Raw genomic sequence first — 5,864 nt, 5'->3', positions numbered from 1 at the left:
AATAAAATAAAATAAAATAAAATAAAATAAAATAAAATAAAATAAAATAAAATAAAATAAAAAAAAAAACCTTTTCGGGGTGGAAATCCCAGGTCCCGATGAAGTCTCCGCAAGAAATGACACCGATTTCCTATTCTTACGGAAAGTAAAAGAATATCGAACCCCACCCCCAAGATCCCAACTTTTGCCAGGCAATCTTGTCTACTTCTAGTATCCAGGAGGATGACTATATGTTTTTCTTTGGGCTCACCTTCTTATTTAGCTTCTCTAGGATCGCGAACTATAGGCTCAATGACCTTTGTTTATGGCTAGAGTCCACTTATGAGTGAGAACATCCCATGTTCCTCTTTTGGGGTCTGGGTTACCTCGCTGAGGATAGTGTTTTCTATTTCCATCCATTTGCATGCAAAATTCAAGATGTCCTTGTTTTTTACAGCTGAGTAGAACTCTAAAGTGTAGATGTGCCACGGCTTCTTTATCCATTTTTCTATTGAGGTTCACCTAGGTTGTTTCCAGGTTCTGGCTATTACAAATAATGCTGCTATGAACACAGTTGAACAAATGCTTTTGTCATATGATCGGGCGTTTCTTGGCTAAAAGACACTTAAGTTTATGCTCAACCTCCTTAGCGATCAGGGAAATGCAAATCAAAACAACTTTGAGATATCATCTTACACCTGTCAGAATGGCTAAAATCAAAATCACCTATGATATCCTTTGCTGGAGAGGTTGTGGAGTAAGGGGTACTCTCATCCATTGCTGGTGGGAATGCAAACTTGTGCAACCACTTTGGAAAGCAGTGTGGCGGTTTCTCAGGAAATTCGGGATCAACCTACCCCTGGACCCAGCAATACCACTCTTGGGAATATACCCAAGAGATGACAAAAAGATTTTGCATGAGCATAAAAGCAAAGCAAGGTAGGCTATTAGCACCGTAGCAAACTTTAATTTTCTCAAAAGTAATGTTGGCATCAATATTTGGAATTCCTGAATTTGCTAATACTGCTGGAGAATACATGATGTCACAGAGATGTCAGTTAATATATTCCTTTAGAAGTTACCGTTCACATCACTTACCCTCCCTCCTCCTCTATGTGTGTGGGTGTGTGTTTAGTTTTTTTATTGATGAAGTCATATGTCTTTGCTGGTGGACACTCTAATTGGATTGATCAGTTTTTATCTCAGCCTTTTGGATCTCTCTAATAGTATTTCCACATACTGCAAAGGCTAGAAAATGATTACATTTTTTCCCCTATGCACCTTGGCAATTTAAATTACAGTTGTGAATTTTAGGTTCTTCTCATGTGCATTCAGCAAGTTGAGCAAAGTCAATTGCTCCAGTGGACAAAGGTCAATGTTTTGGTTTGGAGACACCAAGTGGCCCCCGAATTCTGGTAAGAAAAGGGAATTTGTCCACTCTCTTCCCGAATATTTTTATCAGGCCCCGAATTCTGGTAAAAAGAGTGAGCATCTAATCAGGAGAGCCCAACAAGGCAAGGGTACGTTTCTGTGTAGCACAGGAAACGGGCGTCTCTTAATGACCCATGGAGTTGTAGGTAGACCGGAAAGTCTTTTGGTGAGTGACAGATATTCTTGCTGTGGGGATTCATAAGGATAAGATACTGTAGGAATAATCTTGTTGGTATTTGAAACCAAAAAGCCGTTGGGCTTTTGTTACATACATTTCTGCATTTCTGTATTTATTTCTGTATTTCTGTATTTCTGTATTTCTGTATTTATTTATTTATTTATTTATTTATTTATTTATTTATTTATTCATCAGGTGTGGGGAGGGTGGTATGTGCATGCGTATTTCTGTATTTCTGCCACGTGGGTTCCAGGAATCCAACTCGGGGTCACGAGCCTTGGTAGCAAGAGCGTTCAGCCCGCTGAGCCGTCTCCCCAGCCCCCTGTGAGCGTCGCATCCAGGTCTCTTGCTGCAAACAGATTTCCCTTTGTGAAAAAAGCCGTGTCAAGAGGGGATGCATGTGGCGTATTTAATGAAGGAACCGCAATATTGTATTGACTGTGTCTGGATTCTTCTCATCGACTTATAAAAACCTTAAGAAAATGGGGGATGGTCTATAGTAGTTATCAAAGGACTTATCCTAAAGAAAAGGTTGACATTATGGGGAAATACACACACGTATATATTGATGATGAAGAAAGAATAGATCCATGTGAAGTTTCTGGAGGGTAGCCTGGCTGTATATATCAAGATTGAAAATGGGTTCTTTTGAACAAGAAATTCCTTAAGTTCAATGTATACACATTTATCTTAAGAAAAGAATCAGAGACTGCAAGAAGATGCATGTCCAAGGGTGTTCGCTGAAGAACTTTTATGAAACCTGAAAGGCGCAAATGGCCAAAGCATTTGTTGATGAAAACTCATGTGATAAAATATGATTGAGGTTTTCCATGCTACATATCTGGTGCTTATTGACATGTACCTGTTCTACATATCTGGTGCTTATTGACATGTCTGTGCTACATATCTGGTGCTGGGCTTTATTAAACAAAAGGAAGAGCGGCTAGGTAGCTAGAGGAGGGCACCCTGGGTGCATGTGAGGGTAGCCAGAACCAACCACGGGAATTGACTTGGATTCTTCTCCGTCCCCCATCTGCCCCCTGCAGAGAACGATATTTATTCACCTGGACAGCAGAGAGTGTTGCTAACTGGAGCAGAAAAGCAATTTCCATGTGGATGTGGCGAGAGAAGACCAGGGACTCTCATATAGACAAGACACCGTCACCCCTGCCTCTAATTTTAAAGACGGAGACGGCAGTCCGGGAGCAGTTCCAAGGGTTCTGGCAGGTACTGCAGATGCCATGGAAATTGAGAATATTCAGTCAGATTTTAGAATATTCTCCTCAAACTCAGGCTTTCGCGGATCACACAATCTGGAGTTCTTTCCAATCTCTTCCTGTGGGCTATGCAGAAATTAGCCTCGACTTGAGAATAATTCATTTCGTTGGGTGGTAGAGCGAACCCAGGAAGGCTTGTGAAGCGGAGAAGCCGGAAATGAAGGGAAAGAAGGAAGAGAGGAAAGAAAGAAAACACAAAGAATTATCAAATTGACCGCAGCTAGAGCCTCGATTTCACTTTCATATCTCAGGTTATTGCAAATGTGAGGAAATGCTACTGGCTCTGCCCTCTCCTCTTGTTCCGTCATTTAACTCAATAATGCTGCAAGTGGGTACTCGTTACAGCCCTCGTTCTGAAAAGATCTGAAAACACGGTGACTTTGAGCCAGTTAGGGGGGTAGAAGAACGGAATCAGAATTTACTTTTGTTGCTGGTGACAGGGGTTTCCTTACCCTACGTTACATGGTTTATTCAGGGAAGGAGTAATTAACGGAGAAACATTCAGGCCTTGTTAGGGAAGAAGACATAAAGATATAAATATAAAAGATATAAGAGAATGGAGTATGAGATTTTGGAAAGGTATTCAATATTGGTGACCACAGCAGGTTGAATGCAAACGGTCAAAACCTATGAACTCATTTTATTCTATTTTTGCAAGCAGAGATTTTTCACTGTAGGTCACACAACATTTTATGACGAAACAACTAGCACCTGGCCTTTAGACAGGTTTCTACACTAACCTACCTGGGAAATAAACCCCATGGACCAGTGACGATCCCAAAGATCTAAGTTTGGTTCTTCACGCCATTATCACACTGAAAAGAAAAGATCAAGCTGACAGTGCGTAGCGACTTCTTCACCCCTTGGTCCCAATAATATTTTTCCCTTCAAAATATTATACTCCAACATTCTTCCTGTAAAATCCTGGCTCGTCAAACTTCTCCTCACCACCTAACAAGACCCCTTTGCTGGGGACAAAACTGCTCTGCGTGATTTGGAAACGGCTATCCTTTTCCGTACACAGGCCGGCACGCAAGCCCAACCAGCCAATCAGAATATATCATCCCCTCAGCCAAAAAAAAAACAAAAAAAAAAAACAAAACAAAAAAACACTGTCACTTCTTTCAGAGGCTCTGATTGCAGTGCATGACCCAAGCCTGGCAATCGCACTCTCTTCCTGAAATTGTGAACCCTGGGTTTAAACATCTGTCAAAAGAGGAACAGCTGAATGTTCACGGAGCCAGTCCTAGTAAAATATGCTGCATCCAGTCCCTGTATTTGTTCCTGGATCTGTTATGATTGCAAATAGGTCCAAGTTCAGACTGTCTTGAATACTCAGCACTCGGGCCTTCCAGAAGGCGTCTAATAAGGACTCTTTTTTTTTTATATTTATTTTATTTATTTATTATGTATACAACATTCTGTCTGTGTGTATGCCTGCAGGCCAGAAGAGGACACCAGACCTCATTACGGATGGTTGTGAGCCACCATGTGGTTGCTGGGAATTGAACTCAGGACCTTTGGAAGAGCAGGCAGTGCTCTAACCACTGAGCCATCTCTCCAGCCCTAATAAGGACTCTTGTGGACTGACGCAAACTTGCGTGTGAAAACCCTAGTCGCTGATCTGACTGTAGCTAGAAATAGGCCATTTGGAGGACCGTTACTACTCAGTCGGTCAGCACTGTGAGGGTGTAACCTGTTAAAACTCGTGGCTTTATAAGAAGGTGGGTAGAGAGCTCACATGCCCAGCCAAGGAACGCCAGGCAAGGCAACAAGGAGCCAGCCATCGGGGACCCAGGCAGAGAGCTTGCACTAGAACTCCCTTACAGCGTCTGGACCTCAGAACTCACCAAGGCAAAGAGAACGGAAGAACACAGGGAAGAAAATTGCTTCCAAGAAGAAAGATGGAAAAATCAGAAACCACTGGCCACTTCCAAACATCTCTGGGTTAATTAATATTCTTTGCCGGGCAAAGGTAATGACGATCCTTATTGTAATAGGCCATCTGCTCAAATTAAATAGGAATTTTGAACTCGGAAGCGACAGACACGTTAACTAGGCTTCACAACCAGCCTGTTGTTTTTTTATTGTTCAAATTCAGAGGACAAACAGAAGTTGTTAGACTAAGAATGAAGGGTTACCTCATGCACCCTGAGACAGACTGTGAGGAATACTGCGTTCTCAAGGCTGGAGTCCAGATTCAATTGCTGCAACTCAACAACTTTTGATTAGAATCACCTCTGTGCTGTCTGGAAAAACCTGTGCAAGTACTTTTGGGGGAGTCAGCTAGAGAAGCAACTTAAGTTGCTACAAAATTCATGGGTTTCTGTGAGCTAGAGTGATTTATTGACAAAGAATTCAGAATGATGAGCAGTGAAGAGAAATTTGCATATTTATTTACTGTCCAATCAATACTCGTGAAGATTCTTCACAGTGTCCTGGCGCCGTCTCTTCCTGTTCGGGTCCAAGAACCATCTCTTGGTGTTCTTCCTTGCCAAAGCCTCATTCTTGGATAATTTCTTTATCCCTCATTGCAAGAGAAAGACAGCATGCCGTGCTGCGGCTGCTCCCAGCGTCCTGGCCGCTTGGAATCTAGTTTTGTATCTCTACAGATCCTGCATTTATCAGAGCTGATTCCTCTACCCGCGATGCTGCGCCATCCAGATCACCACCCATGAGCACTGACCTTCAATGTCTGCTTCGAAGGCCATGAATAAAGTTCCGTTGATGGTCGCAGATTAAAATCTCACTGAGTATATGTGAGAACATGCAAACGGCAACTCATTTTGTGACCACGTCACACGTCTGTCACTGTTCGGAGTGTCGTCGCTGAAACATAAAACCCCTCACCACTCCCCCTCGTCTCTCCCCTTGGTGTCTTTGCATTTCCACCGCGGGACTCCTTCGGGTGCTGATTCTGTCTCGGAGAGATCTTCCGGGCATGACATGGCCTTTGACCTTTTGAACTCTTGGCAGCTGTAATTGCTCCCACAACACCC

At 42.7% G+C, this 5,864-nt stretch overlaps 2 long non-coding RNA genes across 2 annotated transcripts in view; one reads left to right on the top strand and one right to left on the bottom strand.

Annotated features, from left to right (window-relative positions):
• Positions 1-2,766, bottom strand: part of LOC126512913 (uncharacterized) — a 4,870-nt gene extending 2,104 nt beyond the window's left edge. Inside the window, exon 1 of the long non-coding RNA XR_007595188.1 lies at positions 2,653-2,766. This is a non-coding gene — a long non-coding RNA (uncharacterized lncRNA). The remainder of the gene's footprint in view (positions 1-2,652) is intronic.
• Positions 2,687-4,553, top strand: LOC126512912 (uncharacterized). Its single transcript, XR_007595187.1, has 2 exons — positions 2,687-2,815; positions 4,309-4,553. It is a non-coding gene; the product is annotated as an uncharacterized lncRNA (long non-coding RNA).
• The last annotated feature ends 1,311 nt before the right edge of the window (positions 4,554-5,864 follow it).

The sequence above is a fragment of the Alexandromys fortis genome, unplaced genomic scaffold, assembly GCF_014885135.2.
Source record: "Alexandromys fortis isolate MF-2015 unplaced genomic scaffold, M_Fortis_MF-2015_v1.1 scaffold_83, whole genome shotgun sequence".
In the NCBI taxonomy this organism is placed as follows: domain Eukaryota; kingdom Metazoa; phylum Chordata; class Mammalia; order Rodentia; family Cricetidae; genus Alexandromys; species Alexandromys fortis.
This window is presented reverse-complemented; position numbering and strand designations above follow the sequence as displayed.